Here is a 22,628-nt window from a genome sequence, read left to right on the forward strand (position 1 = left end):
CTTCCTCATGTTCCTTTTTTTTTTTTTTTTTTTGAGACTGAGTCTTGCTCTGCCACCCAAGCTGCAGGACAGTGGCGTGATCTTGGCTCACTGCATCCTCCACCTCCCAGGCTCAAGGGATTTCCCAGCCCCAGCCTCCTGAGTAGCTGGGATTACAGGCCCCTGCCACCATGCCCACCTAATTTTTGTATTTTTCATAGACCTCTACGATTTTGGGTTTTGCCATGTTTTGGCTAAGCAGGTCTCGAAATCTGACCTCAAGTGATCCACCTGCCGCAGCCTCCCAAAGTGCTGGGATTACAGGTGTGAGCCACCATGCCTGGCCTTTCCTCGTGTTCTTATAGGATTTTCCAACACTGATCCCCAGAAATCTTCACACCCAACTCTGTACTTCAATTTCTAAAAAAAAAAAAAAAAAAAACCCTAATGTATTAGTTTGCTGGGGCTGCCATATCTAAGTACCAAATACTGGGTACTTGAACAACAGAAATTTATTTTCTCACAGTTTTGGAGGCTGGAAGTCCAAGATCAAGGCGTCAGCAGGACTGATTCCTTCTAAGTCCTCTCTCCTTGGCTCGTAGATGGTCATCTTTCGGGGTCTTCACATGGTCTCTCCTCTGCGTGTGTCTGTGTCTTAGTCTCTTCTCATAAGGACACCAGCCATATTGGATTAAGACCCACACACATTTGTTGGGGAGCAGGGTTGTCCTGTACATTGTAGAATGTTAAACAGCACCCCTGGCCTCTAATTAATGAATGCCTGCAGTGGGCGCCACCAATGCAGTGACTCACACCTGTAATCCCAGCACTTTGGGAGGCAGAGGCGGCTGGATCACTTGAGGTCAGGAATTTGAGACCAGCCTGGCCAACATGGTGAAACCTTGTCTCTAATAAAAATACAAAAATTAGCTGGGTGTGGTGGTGCATGCCCCTAATCCCAGCTACTCGGGAGGCTGAAGCATGCACATCGCTTGAACCTGGGAGGTGGAGGTTGCAGTGAGCTGAGATCGTGCCGTGCCATTGCACTCCAGGCTGGGTGCCAGAGTGAGACTCAGTCTCAAAACAAAACAAAACAAAACAAAACAAAAGGCCATATCTTCAAATACTGTCAGATTCTGAGGTACTTGGGGTTAGGACTTCAACATGAGAATTTGGTGGCAGGACACAATTCAGCCCTTACCACCAACAGCCCTTACACCATGGAAGGTTGGTTCCAGCCCAGCATATGGACTCATTCATGGGATCCATCCTGGTCTGCTCAGCTCCAAATGCGGTTGGGAAATGCTGGCATGGTTCTGGGGTCAAACCTGGGTTCAGGTGAAGCTGGTAAGCTAATTGTCAATTCGTGTCCCACCTTAGACATCTGTCCTCCGGGGATTTCTCAAGGCTGTATGATCTGGATCCAGCACACACCTTCTCAAGCCCCAACCTTCCTCTTCTGTCCTTAAATTCTAAACTGAATTTCCACAAGCCTAGTGTCCAAGCTGGCTGGAATAGAACCCTGCACAATAAAGGCAATGTGGGGTAGGAGGGAAGGAAAAAGGAAATAGGAGGTGTGAAGGAAAAATAAATATCAGGACTCCCAAATCATAAGCTAAAAGGAAAAGTCAAGCTGGGAATGGCTTAGGGCAAACCTGCCTCCCAGTCTATTCAAAGTCATCCCTCTGCTCACTGAGATAAATGCGTATCTGATTGCCTCCTTTGGAAAAGCTAATGAGAATCTCAAAAGATTGCAACTGTTTGTCTCTCACCTATCTGTGACCTTGAAGCCCCCTGCCGGCTTTGAGTGGTCCTGCCTTTCTGGACTGAACCAGTGTTCATCTTACATATATTGATTGATGCCTCACGTCTCCCTGAAATGTATAAAATCAAGCTGTGCCCTGGCCACCTTGGGCACATGTCATCATGACTTTCTGAGACTGTGTGACAGGCACACATCCGTGACTTTAGCAAAATAAACTTCCTAAATGGACTGAGACCTGTCTCAGATATTTTGGGTTAACAGAGGGTAGGGTACAGAAGTGATATTCAGTTACTTCCCTATCGTCCCCACCACTTGGGACATTCTTAGACCATAGGTTGCCAACCAGTAGGTTGAAACAAATCCAACCCACAGATACAATTTTTTTGGCCCACTCAGTATTTTTAAATTTTTCAATTAATTTCTAATATTGTAAAATCAAGGATTTGGGGCTTCTCCTAAAAACTCTAATGATGTGAAAAAACTGGGCTTTCATTGTTGCATGGCAAGAATTAGCTGAGGCTAACTAGGTCTTCCCTTTTTAGTTAGAGTCTGTCCTTTCTGATTTGCCACAGTCCCTACCATTCCCTGTTGCTTTACACCTAGTCCGTTTATTCCTTTATGCAGGCATTTGGGTTCATAACTAATGGTTTGAATCTCCTTCTCTTCATTCTTAATGACTTCGCTGTGAAAAGTCTGAGCGAGAGCTCCAAATTCATTTACTGCTTAATCATTTCCCAGCTTTTGGGAGCTGGGGAAGTGGTACTCTGGTAGTCTTTCTTTCTGCTCCCTGATTGAGGGAGATGCCAAGCTGTAGGTCATTTGGAGTTTCAATAAAGTGTCCGACAAAGTTGCAAGACAAAATGCCAATTAAAAAAATATTAGTGTTTTCCTACACCAGCAATAACTAGAAAATTAAATACTAAGTAATATTAAATGTAAATAAGATTTCATTTACAGTAGTGACACAGTCGTAAAGTATCTAGAAATTAACCAAACTATGAACTCATTAGATGTTTATCAAGGAAATTTAAAAAGTCTACTCCTTGGCCGGGCACATTGGCTCACGCCTATAGTCCCAGCACTTTGAGAGGCTGAGTCAGGCAGATCACGAGATCAGGAGTTTGAGACCAGCCTGGCCAATATGGTGAAACCCCATCTCTACTAAAAATAGAAAAATTAGCTGGGTGTGGTGGTATGCACCTGATTGCACCTGATTGCACCAAGATTGCTTGAGTGCAGGAGTTGGAGCCCAGCCAGGGCAACATGGTGAAACCCCATCTCTACAAAAAATACAAAAATTAGCCAGGTGTGGTGGTGCATGCCTGTGGTCCTAGATACTTGGGAGGCTGAGGTGGAAGGATTGCTTGAGCCCAGAATATCGAGGCTGCAATGAGCCAAGATCGTGCCATTTCACCCCAGCCTGAGCAACAGAGTAACACACTGTATCTAAATAAATAAATAAATACTTCAAATGAATTAAAGACTTAACTGTGAAAGGCAGAACTACAAGGCTAGTAATAGAAAACGTAAGATTTGGCCAGGCGTGGTGGCTCACACTTGTAATCCCAGCACTTTGGGAGGCCGAGGCAGGCAGATCCCTTGAGGACAGGAGTTCGAGACCAGCTTGGCCAACATGGTGAAATGCTGTCCCTACTAAAACTACAAAAAAAATTTGCCAGGCATGGTGGTGGGTGCCTGTAATCCCAGCTACTTGGGGGACTGAGGCAGGAGAATCGCTCAAACCCAGGAGGTAGAGGTTGCAGTGAGTCAAGATCATACCACTGCAATCTAGCCTGGGCAACGAGAGTGAAACTCCATCTCAAAAAAATAATAATAATAAATAAAAGAAAATGTAAGAAGATTTTACACATTTTGAATGACAAAAGATTTCTTAAACAGTACATAAAAATACAGATTTCTCTTCTTCAAAAATAAAGAATTTCTGTTCAAGAAAGAACACCACTGACAAAGTTGGTGTATTAAGGTGTGAGATTTGCAACATCCCACACCTAAAGTATCAACATCTAGAATGTGCGGAGTGTATGTTAATCAACCACAACTAGGAGGCAGAACCTTGTAGAAAAAATATTCAAAGCACGAGAACAGACAGTCCATGGAAGGAGAAAATCTAATGCCTTAAAGTAGATGAAGAGCTGCTCAACCTAACTTGAAGTCAAAGAAATACAAATTAAAATACAAATATATCACTTCACACCCATCGTAAACATTAGAAATATAGGTAATATGGCCAGCCGCGGTGGCTCACCTCTGTAATCCCAGCACTTTGGGAGGCTGAGAGGCAGGCAGATTACTTGAGGTCAGGAGTTTGAGACCATCCTGGGAGCAGTGAAACCCCGTCTCTACTAAAAATACAAAAATTAGCTGAGCGTGCTGGCAGCTGCCTGTAATCCCAGGTATTCAGGAGACTGAGACAGGAGAATCCCTTGAACCCGGGATGCGGAGGTTGCAGTGAGCTAAGATCACGCCACTACACTCCAGCCTGGGTGACAAGAGCAAAACTCCGTCTAAAAAAAAAAAAGCAATATAGGTAACACGGCCAGGCACAGTGGCTCATGTCTGTAATCCCAGCACCTTGAAAGAACAAGGTGGGCAGATCACTTGATGTCAGGGGTTCGAGACCAGCCTGGCCATCTCCACTAAAAATACAAAAATTATCCAGGCGTGGTGGGGGGGCACCTGTTAATTCTAGCTACTGGGGAAGCTGAGGCAAGAGAATCCCTTGAACCTGGGAGGCAGAGGTTGTGAGAGGTGAAGACAGCTGGGCTTCTGAGTTACGTGGGGACTTGGAGAACTTTTCTGTCTAGCTAAAGGATTGTAAACACACCAATCAGCTCTCTGTGTCTAGCTAAAGGTTTGTAAACATACCAATCAGAACTCTGTAAAAATGCACCAATCAGCGCTCTGTGTCTAGCTAAAGATTTGTAAACGCACCAGTCAGCACTCTGCAAAAATGGACCAACCAGCACTCTGTAAAATGGACGAATCAGTGCTCTGTAAAGTGGACCAATCAGCAGGATGTGGGAGGGGTCAAATAAGGGAATAAAAGCTGGTCACCTGCGCCAGCATCCGCGACCCGCTGGGGGCCCCCTTCTACCCCGTGAAGTCTATGTTGTTTTGCCCTTCACGACAAATCTTGCTGCTGCTCACTCTGGGTCCACGCCACTTTTATGAGCTATAACACTCACTGCAAAAGTTTGCAGTTTCACTCCTGAAGTCAACAAGACCACAAACCCACCGGGCAGAACAAACAACTCGGGGCGCACCACCTTTAAGAGCTGTAGCACTCACTGTGAAGGTCTGTGGTTTCACTCCTGAAGTCAAGTGAGACCACAAACGCACCGGAAGGAAAAAAACTGCACACACATCTCAAGGAACAAACTCTGGTCACAGTATAAGAACTGTTAACACTCACCGCAAAGGTCTGTGGCTTCATTCTTGAAGTCAGCGAGACCAAGAACCCACCAGAAGGAACCAATTCCGGACACAGTGACAGTAAGCTGAGTTTGCACCACTGCACTCCAGCCTGGGCAACAGAGCAGGACTCTCTCTCAGGAGAAAAAAAAAAAAAAAAATGCAGGTAATACCCTGAGAATGTGGGGAAACAAATTCTCCAGTCTCATTGTACTGGTGGCTGAGTAAACAGGTGAACAATATGGCAGGAAAAGCGTTTAGGGCTCAGAAAACCCATTCCCAAGTATGAGCTTCCCAAACCCTGCACAGGTCCAGTAGGGGCTATGGATGAAGGAGGGTGATGCACACAGCATTGTTTGAGAGAGCAAGCTGGAGCAGCCGGGATCCTGGATGTGTCCATCCGTAAGGGAATGGATGTGCTTGATGGTTGTCATAGAAAACCATGCACCAGTAAAAAAGTTAGGAGCTAGATTTTTTTTTTTTTTTTTTTTTAAGATGGAGTCTCACTCTAGCTCAGGCTAGAATGCAATGGCACCATTTCGGCTCACTGCAACATCCACCTCCTGGGTTCAAGCAGTTCTCCTATCTCCGCCTGCCAAGTAGCTGGGCTTGTAGGTGTGCGCCACCATGCCCAGCTAATTTTTGTATTTTTAGTAGAGATGAGGTTTCACCATGATGGCTAGGCTTGTCTTGAACTCCTGAACTCAAGTAATCCGCCCACCTCGGCCTCCCAAAGTGCTGATATTACAGACATGAGCCACCATACCCGGCCACTAGGAACTAGATTTATGCACAGCAACAGATATGTTGAAAAGGTTAGAAATAGCCAGACTTGGTGGCTCACGCCTGTAATTCTAGCACTTAGTAGGAGGCGGAGGGCTGAGGTGGGAGGATCACTTGAGCTCAGGAGTTTGAGACCAGCCTGGACAACATAGTGAGACCTCATCTCTATTAAATAAATTAATTAAGTTAAAAATACATTGATGAATGAAAAAAATAAGAAACTGAATCAGAGCTATATCTCAATACTAGTTGTATAAGTTAAAAATCAACCCTCTAAAGGATATTATATATGTACATGTGTGAATGTACGCTTATATGTATATATACAGATTTGTGTGTCTGTACACACACAATTTTTTCTTTCAGAATACGCACTTTTTTTTGTTCTTGTTTTTGTTTTTGTTTTTGTTTTGATGGAGTCTCTGTCTGTCACTAGGCTGGAGTGCAGTTGGTGTAATCTTGGGTCACTGCAACCTCCACCTCCAGGATTCAAGCGATTCTCCTGCCTCAGCTCCCCAGTAGCTGGGACTACAGGCATGCGCCACCGCATCCAGCTGATTTTTGTATATTTAGTAGCGATGGCGTTTCACCATGTTGGCCAGGATGGTCTTGATCTCTTGACCTCGTGATCTGCCTTCCTTGACCTCCCAAGGTGCTGGGATTACAGGCGTGAACCACCACTTCTGGTGGTGTATTCTAATACGCATATGGTTTTAAATCATCGTGTCTCCATCTTGGTGCTATTCACATTTTGGACCAGATAGTTCTTTGTTGTGAGAAGCTGTGTGTACATTGTAGGATGTTTAGCAGTATCTCTGTGACCTCTCTCTAGCTGATGCCAGTAGCACCCACTCAGTTGTGACAACCAAAAATGCCTCCAGACATTGTTAAATGTCTCCTGTGGTAGAGGGAGCCTAACTGCCCTGGCTAAGAACCACGCATCTAAACCATATGTCAAATGCATTAGTGTGACCACTTAGGTTCTCAGAGGCACGGGTTGTGAGAGGGACTGTGTGAGGAAAGGAAAAAATACTAAAATAAAACAAGAGCAGAGTCTTGCACACAATGGTTATGATGTGCCGTGAACTGAGGAGAATGATTACCTCAACTATGGGTAGCTGAGGTCCAAATACAAGAAGTAAAGAAAAACAAACGAAAGTTGGCCTTGCTCCTCTGAATTGGTGTGTGTTTATTGGTATTCAATCAGCCACAACCTGAGTGTCTTTGAAGGCAAAGAAATGTAGTGCACGATATAATCTTTTGCATTTTGGCTTTCGCTGTCACTTTAGACAGAGTGAAGACGCCTTGGTGTTTCTTTAATGAGATGTACGAAAGCAATTTTTGAAGGGTGCAAAAGCTTTAGTGTCAGGAAGACTGTGTTGGATTAACAAACAGACAGACAAAACCTGTACAGAAGCGTTAACTAAAGCAGACAACAAACACAGCTAGAAAACAAGATAAGCCCCAATGGACTTACCTGGATTTTGCAGTAAGAAACCAGCCAGAAAGAAGCCTTTAAAAATAAATAGTACAGTTGTCCTCTCCATACCCATGGGTTCCGCATCTGTGGACTCAACCAGCCTTGGGTCAAAAATACTACTTTTAAAAATGGCAAGCTGGGTGCAGTGGCTCATGCCTTTAATCCCAGCACTTTGGGAGGCCAAGGCGGGTGGATTACTTGAGATCAGGAATTCAAGATCAGTCTGGTCAAAATGGTGAAACCCTGTCTCTACTAAAAATACAAAATTAGCCAGGTGTGGTGGCATGTGCCTGTAATCCCAGCTACTCGGGAGACTGAGGCAGGAGAACCACTTGAACCCAGGAGGCGGAAGCTACAGTGAGCCAAGATCATGCTATTGCTCTCCAGCCTGGGTGACAGAGCGAGACTCTTGTCTAAAAAAAAAAAAAAAAAGAAAAAAAGAAAAAAAAAGTATTGCAACTGTATGAACTTTTATTGATCATTATTTCCTAAGCAATACAGGGTAACAACTATTTACACAGCATTTACACTGTATTAAGTATTATAAGTAATCTAGAGATGATTTAAGGTATATGGGAGCATGTGCATAGATTGTGTGTAAATACTATGCCATTTTATATCAGGGACTTGAGCATGCAAGGATTTGAGGGAGGTCCTGGAACCAGTCCCCACAGATACAGAGGGACTACTGTATTTTTGCTATGGACTGAACGTTTATGTCCTCCCAAAATTCAAATGTAGAATCCCTAACTTCCAATGGGATAGCATTTGAAGCTAGGGCCTTTGGGAGGTGATTGGGATCGGATGAGTTCATGAGGGTCAAGCCCTTATGATAGGATTAATGCCCTTATAAAAAGAGATACTGGAGAGCTTGCGCTGTCTCCCACATATGCATCAAGGAGGGGCCATGCAAGCTCACAGCAAGATGACGGCCACCTAGAAACCAAGAAAAAAGGCTTCAGGATAAAATGTACCTTGCTAGCACTTTGATTTTGGACTTCCAATTCTCTAGAAGTGTAAGAAATAAAGTTTTGTTGTTTAAACCTAGTCTGAGGCCAGGCTCAGTTGCTCACACTGGTAATCCCAGCACTTTCAGAGGCTGAGACCGGCGGATCACAAGGTTAGGAGTTCGAGACCATCCTGGCCAACATGGTGAAATCCCGTCTCTACAAAAAATACAAAAAGTCCCAGCATGGTGGTGGGCGCCTACAGTCCCAGCTACTCAGGAGGCTGAGGCGGGAGAATCGCTTGAATCCGGGAGGCGGAGGTTGCAGTGAGTCAAGACCACATCATTGTACTCCAGCCTGGGTGACAGTGAGACTCTGTCTCAAAAAAAAAAAGAAAAAAGAAAAAAGAGTCGCATATTATTAAAAGGTACAGGTAGTGAATTAGAAAGCTACAGTGGCTATTAATATTAGATAAAATAGACTTCAAGATGAGGAGTATTACAAGAGACAAAAAGGTCAGTAGGATGGAATATATATATATATCCAGTAACAAAGTATGACAAATGTATAAAGCAGAACTTGATAGAAATAAAAAGAAATAGACAAATCTACAAAGTTAGAGATTTTCACACACTTCTCTCAGTAATAGAACAACTAAAAAAAAAAAAAAAAAAGATAGGTTTACAGAAGATCTGAAAGACACTATTAACGTCCTTAACCTAACTAACATTTATAAAATATCACACCCAACAATTGAAAATATACTTTCTTTTCAAGGTCACATGGAATGCTCGCCAAAATTGACAATATCTTTCAGAAAAATAGAGAAAAAACTTCTGAACTTTTTTATTAAGTTAGTGTTACCTTAAGGTCAAAATCAGACAAAATATCGCAAAATTAGTAAACAAAACTCAGATCAATATTCCTCATAAACATAGATACAAAAGGCTGGGCGTGGTGGTGCACGCCTATAATGCTAGCATTTTGGGAGGCTGAGGCGGGTGGATCACCTGAGGTCAGGAGTTCAAGACCATGCTGACCAACATGGTGAAACCTCGTCTCTACTAAAAACACAAAAATTAGCCAGGCATGGTGGTGGGCACCTGTAATCTCAGCTACTCAGGAGGCTGAGGCAGGAGAATCACCTGAACCCGGGAGGCAGAGGTTGCAGTGAGCCGAGATTGGGCCACTGCACTCCAGCCTGGGAGACAGAGTGAGACCATCTCAAAAAAAAAAAAAGATACAAAAATCCTTAACCAAATATTACCAAATTGAAGCAAGCAATTAATGAAAACAAGAAGACATTATGATCTAGTGTAGTTTATCTCAGGAATGAAGGTTGTCTAACATTTAAAACCAATCAATATAATTAGTTGTATTAACAGACTAAAAAAGGATAAAACCTCATCTCAATAGATGCAGATAAAGCATTTGACAATATCCAGTGTCCCTTTATATTGAGAACACATAGCAGGCTGGGCACAGTGGTTCATGTCTATCATTCCAGCACTTTGGGAGGCTGAGGTAGGCAGATCACCTGAGGTCAGGAGTTCGAGACCAGCCTGGCCAACACGATGAAACCCGGTCTCTACTAAAAATACAAAAAAAAAAAAAATTAGCTGGGCGTGGTGGTGGATGCCTGTAATCCCAGCTACTCAGGAGGCTGAGGCAGGAGAATGGCTTGAACCTGGGAGATGGAGGTTGCAGCGAGCCAAGATCGCGCCACTGCACTCCAGCCTGGGCGACAGCTGGAGTGAGACTCTGTCTCAAAAAAAAAAAAAAGCAAAAAACAAAAAACAAAACCCCAGCAAATTAGGAAGAGAAAGGGACTTAAGGGATTTCCTCAATCTGATAAAAAATATCTATAACAAAACCTACAGCGACACTATACTTAATGGCAACAAACTGAACACTTTCTCCCTAAGATTTGGAACAAAGCAAGGATGTCTGCTATGGTCAGTCCTGTTCAACATTGTACTGGAAGTCCTTTGTAAAAACAAACAAACTGGCCTGGCGTGGGGGCTCCCATCGGTAATCCCAGAACTTTGGGAGGCCGGGGCGGGCAAATCATAGGGTCAGGAGTTCGAGACCAGTAATAGTGAAACCCCATCTCTACTAAAAATACAATAATTAGTTGGTGTGGTGGTGTGCGCCTGTAGTCCCAGCTACTGGGGAGGCTGAGGTGAGAGAATCACTTGAACATGGGAGGCAGAGGTTGCAGTGAGCCAAGACCACGTCATTGCACTCCAGTTGGGCGACAGAGTGAGACTCCACCTCAAAAAAAAAAAAAAAAAAAAAAAAAAAAGCTAAGCATATACAAAAAGAAAAAAATACCATAACAATTACATGATCTTATCAGTGTTGTAAATCCAAAGTCAACATTAAAAAAATTATGTTTTGATATGTTAGCAATAAAGTATTGAATGGAAAAATTAAGAATACAACTATTTACTAGACCATCACTCAGTAAGAAATACTGAGGGATAAATTTAACAAAAGGCTTACAAGACTGGTATTCTAAAAACTGAGAGTATTACTGAGAAAAATTAAAGAAAACCTAAATAAAATGGAGAGGTATATCATCTGCATAAATCAAAATACTTAATATTTTCAAGATGTAAATTCTCCCCAAATTGGTGTTATAGATTCAATGCAATACCAGTCAAAATCTGGCAAAATTTTTCTATTTTGTAGAAATTTTCAAGCTGATTCTAAAATTTATATGGAAATACAAAGGACCTAGAATAGCTAAAGCCATGTTGGGGGAAAAAAGAACAAAGTTGGAGGACTGGCCAGGTGCAGTGGCTCATGCCTGTAATCCCAGCACTTTGGGAGGCAGAGGAGGACAGATCACTTGAGGTCAGGAGTTTGAGACCATACTGGCGAACATGGTGAAACATCATATTTACTGAAAATATAAAAATTAGCCTGGCTTGGTGGTGTGCACCTGTAATTCCAGCTACTTGGGAGGCTGAGGCAGGATAATTTCTTGAACCTGGGAGGTGGAGGTAAGTCTTCCAGTGAGCCAAGGTGGCACCACTGCACCCCAGCCTGGGCAACAGAGCAAGACTCTGTGCCCCCACCACACACACACACACACACACACACACACACACACACAGAACACTTAAAACTCAATAATAAAAGACCAAAAACCCAATCCAATACTTAAAAAAAAAAGAAAATGTGGTGGGGTGGGGGGCAAATAAACTGAAGCCTCTTCACGAAACTAGCTGTAAGGATGGCAAGAAAAAGTACATTGAAAGTAGGCTGAACGTCATTATTCAATGAAAATTAAAACCACATTGACATACCACTACATATCCATTATCATAGCTAAAGCTAAAAAGACTAGTGTTGACAATGACTTAAAACAACTGAAACTCTCATTACTGTTGGTGGAAATGTAAAATGGCACAACTACTTTGGAAAATACAGTTTGACAGTTTCTTAAATGTTATGCATACACTTCCCAAGTTAGGATTGTCAGATAAGGGACACTAATGAAATTTAAATTTTAGACAAATAGTGAATAATTTGTCAATATAGTCTCTAAATATTGCATGGGCTATATGTATCCCTAAAAACTGTTTCTGGTTTGATCTTGAAATCAGCTGAGCCGGATGCCTTGTGTTTTATTTTACTAAATCTAAGCAAATCACTTCCATACAAACCTGTGACATTTCACCTCCATGTAATTATCCAAGAGAATTAAAACTATAGCCCCCTGTACACCAAAGGTCACAGCAGCCTTTCTCTCTTTCTCTTTCTTTCTCCTTCCTTCCCTTCCTTCCTTCCTTCCTTCCTTCCTCTTCCTTCCTTCCTCTTCCTTCCCTTTCTTTCTTCCTCCTTTTCCTTTTCTTTTTCTTTCAGATCCCCACCCGGTTGCTCAGGCTGGTAGTGGTGCATTTCCTCAACCACAAGAACCTCCCACTTCCTGTCTGGTGATTCTGCCCAGCCTGAAGTAGTGGGATTGGCAGACACCCCACCACCATGCCCAGCTAATCCTTTTTTGTATTATTTTTAGTAGAGATGGCCATGTTGGGCAGGTTGGTCTCCTGCAAACCCCTGACCTCAGGTGGGATCACCCTCGTCCCACCCTGCTGCTGGACAATTGATGAGCCTGTACCTGGCCCATATCAGTCCTCTTTGTAATATGTCCCAAACTGGAACCAACCCAAATGCCTATGAACAAGGAGTCTGGATAAACAAATTATGGTATATCCATACAATGGCATACTATTCAGCAATAAGAAGGAATGAGCTACTAATACACACATAACATGGATGAATAATTATGCTGAGTGAAAGAAGCCAGACCAAAAACAGTACCTATCGAATGATTCTGTTTAAATATAATTCTAGAAAATGCAAACTAACCTATAGTGACAGAAAGCTGACCAATGATTGCCTGGGCCAAGTGTGGGGTTCATAGAAGGCAGGGAGGGAAGGATGCTCTTTAAACTTCTGGGTGTGATGGATACACTTATCATCTTGATTGTGGTGAGGATTTTACAGGCGTAGACCTATGCCAAAACTCATCAAATCATATTTTTCAAATATGTGCAGCTTATGATAGGTCAATTGTACCTTAATGAAGCTGTACAATTTTATTTGTAATGTTCTTGTATCCTAAGATATAAACTGTACAAATTTTATTTGTAATGTTACTATGTATACAATAGTTTGTGAAACTGCGTGGCCAGCAAAACAAACATCTTACTCACTTAGGGAGATAGGACCAACAAATCTAAAAGCTAAATAAAAGCACAAGTGTTAAACAAGATGAAACGGAGGATATTTGTAAATACTAAAGCAATGTGTTTTAATTTCCCTTCAAACTCATGTTCCTTTGCAGCTTTCATGGAGACAGCCCTGATGCTTATAACCAGAGAACTGAAAAGAGCTGTTACCTGACTTCATTTTATTTTTTGAGACAGAGTCTCGCTCTGTTGCTCAGGCTGGAGTGCAGTGGCATGACCTTTCCTCACTGTAACCTCCACCTCCCAGGCACAAGTGATTCTCCTGTCTCAGCCTCCTGTGTAGCTGGGATTACAGGGGCATGTACCACCACACGCGGCTAATTTTTGTATTTTTAGCAGAGATAGGGTTTCGCCATGTTGGCCAGGCTGGTCTTGAACTCCTGACCTCAGGTGATCCGCCCACCTCGGCCTCCCAAAGTGCTGGGATTACAGGCATGAGCCACCGTGCCTGGCTGGATCTTACTTTTATTTCACAAGGGGAATGACTGGTAATATTAAGTGCAAGATAGCCATAGGTGTGGGGGCTGAGCCTTGATGGACGGGCAGGATTTTGGACCGGTAGGTAGGAAAGGGCATGCCAGGTGGGAAGAACTGATGAGCAAGGGCATGGGGGTGAGGATGTGCCTACGGTGCTTCAGGGAACAGTGGGAGACAGAAAGGAGCAGAGGGCTGCTGTTGATGAGAATGGCCCGTGGGTGCCCAGGTGGTCAGCATACCCAGGAACTCGTCTGTGAATGAGCTTGGAAGAGGCAGCCTCTCTACAGGCCTAGACTTGCCTTCTGGAAACTTTGCAAACAGAAAGCCAGAGAATGTGGGCACCAGAACGAATGTCAGTTGATATCTCCATGGGTCAAGAAACTGAAAGTGGCCATCTGATAGCTTGCAGAGCAGTAAACAGCTTGAGCATCACTTAGGGAAACCCAGATTATTCTTCAGGGGACAAGCCTGGGGCCTTAGAAACACTAATGGTCATTCCCGTTGTGGTCAACATAAGAAAACCAGGGACTTCAAACAAAAGCTGGCTGGCACCCCGTAAGGAGAGCTCCTATTTTCCAGTGTCTGTTCTTTCCATGAAGACTACATACTGGATTGAGCTCTGAGAACTGGCCTGGTTCATATTCCATGTCAACTCCTACGGCCAAGCTGCTCAGCCAGGCAGAACATCTTGCTGAGGGCCCACAGAATCAGGAAGGGTGTTAATCAGCGGGCTGTGATGCATGGGCACAGCCTGTTTCCTGACACTGTTTTTAATTAATTAGCCATGACAGGCACCCAATCTCTCCCCTCTGACTCTGGCCTACCATGCTGGGATGCACCCCAGGCGTCCTGTCTGCACCTGTAGTGCCAGCGTGTCTCAGGGGAATGCTGGTTTGTGAAGCCCCTGTCCTATTCTTCCCCCTCCATGAGACAGGCATTGTGGATGCCAGACTTGCAGCTTTCAAGAGTAGGAAAGGGAAAGTTTGGGCAGGATCACAGACAAAGGCAGCCAGGTCAAGTCCAGGTGCCTGCAAGGAGGTTTTCCACACTGGTTATGTATGAGGATCCTGCCTGCACCCTCAAATTAAAACACGATGACAAAAAGCTAGTAAGGGATCAGTAACCATTTTGGAAGAATAATGTCGATTAACATGTGAAGAGTATGATGGGCTACATTGGAGACAACGCCTTCAAAGATGTGCTTAATTTATTATAAAATGAGACTTTTAGGGTGGGCCCTATTCCAACAGGATGGCCTACAAGAAGAGGAAATTTGGGCTGGGTGCGATGGCTCACACCTGTAATCCCAGCACTTTGGGAGGCCAAGGTGGGGGGATCACGAGGTCAAGAGATGGAGACCATCCTGGCCAACATGGTGAAATTCCGTCTCTACTAAAAATACAAAAATTAGCTGGGCATGGTGGCACACACCTGTAGTCCCAGCTACTTGGGAGGCTGAGGCAGGCGAATCGATTGAACCTGGGAGGCAGAGGTTGCAGTGAGCTGAGATTGTGCCACTGCACTCCAGCCTGGTGACAGAGCAAGACTCTGTCCCAAAAAAAATAAAAATAAAAATAAAGAGGACATTTGGACACACAGAGAGACACCAAGGGCACACGGGGACAACCACATGAGAACACAGAGAGAAAGATCTGTTCCTGAACTGTGAGGAAATTAATTTCTGTTGCCATGGAAAAGCCACCCAGTCTGTGGTATTTTGTTACAGCACACCTCGCAAACGAATAACAGAGTCACAAATGTAGGGGAAAAAATAGTATTTATTAGGACTTAGGGAGTGTTTCTAGCAATTCCGTGAAGGCTTGTTTTAATAATTTCACCACCCAAAGGGTATCTTGGACTTGTAAGTCTGAAAGCCCCCAGAGCAGGGAATCCCGGTCCGTTCCCCACATCATGTAACTCTCAGAAGCCAGACTCACTTCACTGGCCTAACTCTGTCATCTCAGGCTGTCTTCAGAGTCTGAAGTATAACAATTTTTTGTTTGTTTGCTTGTTTGTTTGAGACCAAGTCTCGCTCTGTCGCACAGGCTGGAGTGCAGTGGCATGACCTCGGCTCGCTGCAACCTCCGTCTCCCGGGTTCAAGCGATTCTCCTGCCTCAAGCTCCTAAGTAGCTGGGATTACAGGCGTGCGCCACCAAGCCCAGCTAATTTTTGTATTTTTAGTAGAGAGGGAGTTTTGTCATGTTGGTCAGGCTGGTCTTGAACTCCTGACCTCGTGATCTGCCCGCCTCAGCCTCCCAAAGTGCTGGGATTACAGGTGTGAGCCATCATGCCCAGTCAGTGTTTTTTTTTTTTTTTTTAAACCCAAGATGGGCACAGAAACTTCTGCCCCTTCCCTTTCTATTCCAAATGATCCAAACCCCAGCTCAGGTTTCCTCTCCTTCAGGAAGTGGACAACTGATACTCTCTGACCTGGTACTTTTATCAGAGGTGTTCAAACCAGGGGGACTCCATCTTGAATAGGTGCTGGGTAAAATGAGGCTGAGACCTGTTGGGCTGCATCCCTAGGAGGTTGGGCATTCTTAGCCACAGGATGAGATAGGAGTTCACAAGATACAGGTCACAAAGACCCCGCTGATAAAACACGATGCAGTAGAAAAGCTGGTCAGAACCCACCAAATCTAAGATGCAATGAAAGTGACCTCTGGTGGTCCTCATCGTGCATTATACACTAATTACAATACATTAGCATGCTAAAAGACACTCCTGTCAGTGCCATGACAGTTTACAAATGCCATGGCAACTCCAGAAGTTACCCCATATGGAACTAAAAGAAAGAGAGGCCTAAGAGAGTCTAAAAGGAAGAGAAATCCTCAGTTTCAGGAATTCCCTGGCCCTTTCACAGAAAATTCATGAAAAATCCACCCCGGTGTAGCATATAATCAGGAAATAACCATAAAAATAGCCAATCAGGGTCGGGCGCGGTGTCTCACGCCTGTAATCCCACACTTTGGGAGGCCGAGGCAGGCGAATCACTTGAGGCCAAGAGTTCAAGACCAGCCTGGTCAACAGGGTGAAACCCCGCCTCTACCAAAAATACAAAAATTAGCCAGCCGTGGTGGGACGTGCCTGTAATCCCAGCTACTCAGGAGACTGAGGCAGGAGAATTGCTTGATCCTGGGAGGCTGAGATTGCAGTGAGCTGAGATCGTGCCACTGCACTCCAGCCTGGGCAACAGAGTGAGACACTGTCTCAAAAAAAAAGCCAACCAGCAGTCCTCAGGGCGCTGGGGCTGCTGCTCTGCCTATGGAGTAGCCATTCTTTTATTTCTTTACTTTCTTAACAAACTTCTTTCACTTTAATCTGTGGACTCGCTCTGCATTCTTTCTTGTGCAAGATCCAAGAACCCTGTCTTAGAGTCAGGATTGGGACTCCTTTCTGCTAACACTTTCCTTGTTATTCTGTAAGCAGGGATCCTAGCAAGTCCCCATCCATGCACTGCAAATAGTCGAAGAATACTCCACCTCCCAGAAAGCCATTTGCAGACTAGCATGTGCACAGGGGCTGAAATGTCCTCTGGGAAGATATCCTGACTGCTGCTCAGTGGGACTCATGCACAGACATGCCTGATAGATTTGAGGACCACTGGTGGGGAAGGGTTTACAGGGGCTGGGGAGGATATTGACCCTAGGGAGCTGTGACCCAGGCTGAACCACCGGCCCTGAGGGCTGCAGGGGAGAACTGTTTTGGGTTTACTGTTTTAACTACCAGAGGATCTTTTCTTTTTCTTTCTGTTTTTTTTCTGTGTTTTTTTTTGTTTTGTTTTGTTTTTTTGAGACGGAGTCTGGCTCTATCGCCCAGGCTGGAATGCAGTGGCGCCATCTCGGCTCACTGCAAGCTCCACCTCCCAGGTTCATGCCATTCTCCTGCCTCAACTTCCCGAGTAGCTGGGACTACAGGCATCCGCCACCACACCTGGCTAATTTTTTGTATTTTTAGTAGAGACGGGGTTTCACCGTGTTAGCCAGGATGGTCTCGATCTCCTGACCTCGGGATCCACCCACCTCGGCCTCCCAAAGTGCTGGGATTACAGAAGAGAGCCCCCATGCCTGGCCTTTTTTTCTTTTCTTTTGCCTTTTCTTTTCTTTTCTTTTCTTTTCTTTTCTTTTCTTTTCTTTGAGACAAGGTCTCACTCTGTCACCCAGGCTGGAGTGCAGACACAGTCACAGCTCACTGCAGCCTCAACCTCCTGGGCTCAAGCAGTCCTCCCACCTCAGCTCCCCCAAGTAGCTGGGACTACAGGCATTCTCCACCATGCCTCGTTAATTCTTGTATTTTTTGTAGAGATGGGGTCTCACCATGTTGCCTAGGCTGGTCTTGAACTCCTGACTTCAAGTGATCCACCCTCTTCCCCCTCCCAAAGTGCTGGGATTACAAGTGTGAGCCACCGCACCCAGTCCAGAGGATCTTTTCTTGAGCCTGCCATTCTAAAAACGTTTCAAAACTGAAAGAACTGTTTCACTAAATTGTGACTCTCTGGGGCCCTACCGGGCTGTGGAGTTCACTAATTGAGTATAATTGAGGGAGAGAATATTTTCTATCCTCATTCCCCTTGTCAAAGCAACTGCTGTAAGTCCTGAATCTGGCTTAGTACACTAAATACACTGCTCGGCGAGTAATAGGAACATGATAGATATTTGCTATATGAATAAATGAGTCAAGCTGTCCTGCGTCATGAAGTTCAAGTTCACTATTATTTATTGGTGAATCTCCACTGCAGTTCCCCAGATGACCAGCCTGAGTCGATCAATAGGTGCTGAGCCTGAACTTAGAGTGGGGCCCTGGCAGAGCTGTGAGGACCAGCAGCTGGTGGTGGTGATGAGGGGCATGCCATAACTAAGCAACATCAGGATTATATACAAACCCTCTTCTGGGATGGGAATTTCCTCATGAGTACAAGAATCATTGCAAATCAGGTAGCAATACTGACGTGACCACAGTTGCATCAGTTGCATTCTTAGGGTATTGAAATCTGAGACCTTAGGCTTCTATTTCACTGAATTCTTATAATACCACTGCAATTGAGGTATACATTTCCCCATTTTATGGATGAATAAACTACTGTTACAATAATACTGTTGAACAAGCAACCACAAAATCTCAGAGACACAAACATTTGTCTTTCACTTGGGCACCTGTAGGTTGGCTGTGATTTAGCTCATCTAAGCTGGACTCAGCTGGGCTGGGTTCCAGGCTCTGCGGTAGGTCTAGTGTATACAGCACCCTTGATGTAAGTAATTCCAACTTAGAAAAATACTTTAACTTACATTTCAAAAGGCATCAAGCCAGCTGGGCTCATATGTTGTCCTAATCAACAGAGATAACACCCAACAAGTTAAGGGCATAACCCTTTACTATCAGTCCTCAGCAGAGGACTCCAGGGCCATAAAATGAGCAGAACGTCACCAGCTGCAAATGGACTTCTTGACAGACTCTGTCTTGCTTTCACTCATTGTCAGCACCTGGCATCTGCTGCTGAAGGCTCTTCCCACATTAAGGACTCTTCTTGCAAGACATTGATGACTGTTGGGCTCAGGCCAGGGCACTCTCCTTGTCCACATAACTCTCCTTGGACTGGTTCATTAACCCCTTCTCCTGTTCCTTTTTCTCTTCATGTTAAATGTTACTCTGTTTTGAGCACTCAGAAATAATACCACACATCTACAACCATGTGATCTTTGACAAATCTGACAAAAACAAGAAATGGGGAAAGGATTCCCTATTTAATAAATGGTGCTGGGAAAACTGGCTAGCCACATGTAGAAAGCTGAAACTGGATCCCTTCCTTACACCTTATACAAAAATTAATTCAAGATGGATTAAAGACTTAAATGTCAGACCTAAAACCATAAAAACCCTAGAAGAAAACCTAGGCAATGCCATTCAGGACATAGGCATGGGCAAGGACTTCATGTCTAAAACACCAAATGCAATGGCAACAAAAGCCAAAATTGACAAATGGGATCTAATTAAACTAAAGAGCTTCTGCATAGCCAAAGAAACTACCGTGAGAGTGAACAGGCAATCTACAGAATGGGAGAAAATTTTTGCAATCTACTCATCTGACAAAGGGCTAATATCCAGAACCTACAAAGAACTCAAACACATTTACAAGAAAAAAACAAACAACCCCATCAAAAAGTGGGCAAAGGATATGAACAGACACTTCTCAAAAGAAGATATTTATGCAGCCAACAGACACATAAAAAAATGCTCATCATCGCTGACCATCAGAGAAATGCAAATCAAAACCACAATGAGATACCATCTCTCACCAGTTAGAATGGCAATCATTAAAAAGTCAGGAAACAACAGGTGCTGGAGAGGATGTGGAGAAATAGGAACACTTTTACACTGTTGGTGGGACTGTAAACTAGTTCAACCATTGTGGAAGACAGTGTGGCGATTCCTCAAGGATCTAGAACTAGAAATACCATTTGACCCAGCCATCCCATTACTAGGTATATACCCAAAGGATTATAAATCATGCTGCTATAAAGACACATGCTTTATATGTGTATTTTTTGTATGTTTGTATTGTATGTTTATTGTATGTTTATTGTATATTGTATGTTTATTGTATATTGTATGTTTATTGTGGCACTATTCACAATAGCAAAGACTTGGAACCAACCCAAATGTCCATCAATGATAGACTGGATTAAGAAAATGTGGCACATATACACCATGGAATACTATGCAGCCATAAAAAAGGATGAGATCATGTCCTTTGTAGGAACATGGATGCAGCTGGAAACCATCATTCTCAGCAAACTATCACAAGGACAAAAAACCAAACACCGCATGTTCTCACTCATAGGTGGGAATTGAACAATGAGAACACTTGGACACAAGAAGGGGAACATCACACACCGGGGCCTGTCGTGGGGTGGGGGAGGGGGGAGGGATAGCATTGGGAGATATACCTAATGTAAATGACGAGTTAATGGGTGCAGCACACCAACATGGCATATGTATACATATGTAACAAATCTGCACCTTGTGCACATGTACCCTAGAACTTAAAGTATGATTTAAAAAAAAGAAAAAAAAGTTACTCTGTTTTGTGTGAAATATTAATCTAGAACATTTATGTATTGATTAGGCATACAATTATTATTTATGGTTTGCAATATTGACTGACTATGGAGTAACTTGAGCCTGCGTGCCTATGACTCTGACTACCGATTAAACAGATGATACTCAAGAGAATTGTTGGCCAGGCACGGTGGCTCATGTCTGTAATCCTAGCATTTTGGGATTCTGAGGCAGGAAGATTGCTTGTGTCCAGGAGTTGGAGACCAGCCTGGGCAACATAGCAAGACCCTATTTATATATATATTAAAAAAAAATGCCTCCTTTGGAACTCCATATATCTTGTGGCTCTTATAATCGAAATGGCATCAGTAAAAGTCTTACCTTGTGGAAAGACACAGACTTGTGTGAACCTGGTTATGTCTGACTTTGCATAGCTCACAACATCTACACTTGCTCTATGTATTTTTATTCTTCTGGGATCAGTGGGCAAGTGAGGCATGTTCATCTTAAATGGGATCAGAGTATGCCACACCAAAAAATGCACCTTGGCATAAGGATGATTAAGAGTCAGTAGTTGCAAAAGAATTCTTACTCTCCCCTTTTCTGCCTAAAAGTAGGATATAAATTTATCATGTAAAGTTAACCTCCTCTTTTGTACCAAGAGGAGAGAGATTCTTATCATCAGGGATAGCACCTAAATGAGTCTGCATAAACAAACTTTGCTAAAATAACTCGTCTTCTATTACCTTCCCCATATATTTCCTAGTCACTTTTTTCCCCATGATTCATCACTTCTCAAAGCCCAAAGCCCCTTTCCTTTGTTAAAATGGTATATAAAACCCTGAGTCTAACTGCTTCAGTTTTACATTTTTTTCTGTAAACTCATGTGCATACAAACATTAATAAAAATTGTATGCCTTTTCTCCCATTCCCCTGTCTTTTGTTACTTTAATTCGCAGACCCCCAGGAACAAAACATAACAGGGTAGTGTAAAAGTTTGTCCTCTCCAGCAATCTCATGGCAAAAAGGCTTGAAAGCACAACCGTGCAAACACATTTGAAGATGTCCATCGCGTCACTTCCACTGAGGTCCAACGGGCGAAAGCAAGTCACGTGGGTAAGTCAAAGTCAAGGGGCAGAGAAGTGTAGGCTTCCCATGGAAGTGGGAGGTGGGTTGTTTTCAACCTCCATTTGTCCACACCAAAGCTGGAGCTGCCGCCTTTCAGCCTTCACTGAAGCCTTCCTCCTGTAAATTTCCCTGGCTCATTGACTTGACCACTCCATGAAACAGTTATGTACTTTTGTCATCTTGTCCAAGTCTTAGTTCTTTGGTATTTGCTTTGTCTCCCCAATAGAATTTTTACAATATTAAGTCAAGGTCAATTCTGAGACACCCCCAGCATTCGTACAATGCTGACACAGAGAAAGTACACAGTAAGTCATTGTGGAAGGACTGGTCAGGTGTATTTTTTTCTGTCTTTCTACTGAGAAGCCTGTAGTAAGTGCCGCTGTGGGTATCCTGGCAGATTACATGAAAACAAACACAAAAGAGCTGAGCTTGTACCTGTGGCCCCACATTGCTGGAGGAATTTGACAGCTCTTCATTATTTCAGAGGATTTCTACCAGCAGGTACAGCTGGATTAATCAGCACCATATCCTTGCAGACTTAATTAGCAGCTCCTTATCAGAACTCAGCTTCTTAATACCAGGCATTTAAAAAAAAATTAAAAGTTCCAAGCTTATATCTTTTTTCTTTTTTTTTTTTTTTGAGACGGAGTCTCGCTCTGTCGCCCAGGCTGGAGTGCAGTGGCCGGATCTCAGCTCACTGCAAGCTCCGCCTCCCGGGTTCCCGCCATTCTCCTGCCTCAGCCTCCCAAGTAGCTGGGACTACAGGCACCCGCCACCACGCCCGGCTAGTTTTTTGTATTTTTTAGTAGAGACGGGG

This window comes from Papio anubis, chromosome 3 (genome assembly GCF_008728515.1).
Source record: "Papio anubis isolate 15944 chromosome 3, Panubis1.0, whole genome shotgun sequence".
NCBI lineage: Eukaryota > Metazoa > Chordata > Mammalia > Primates > Cercopithecidae > Papio > Papio anubis.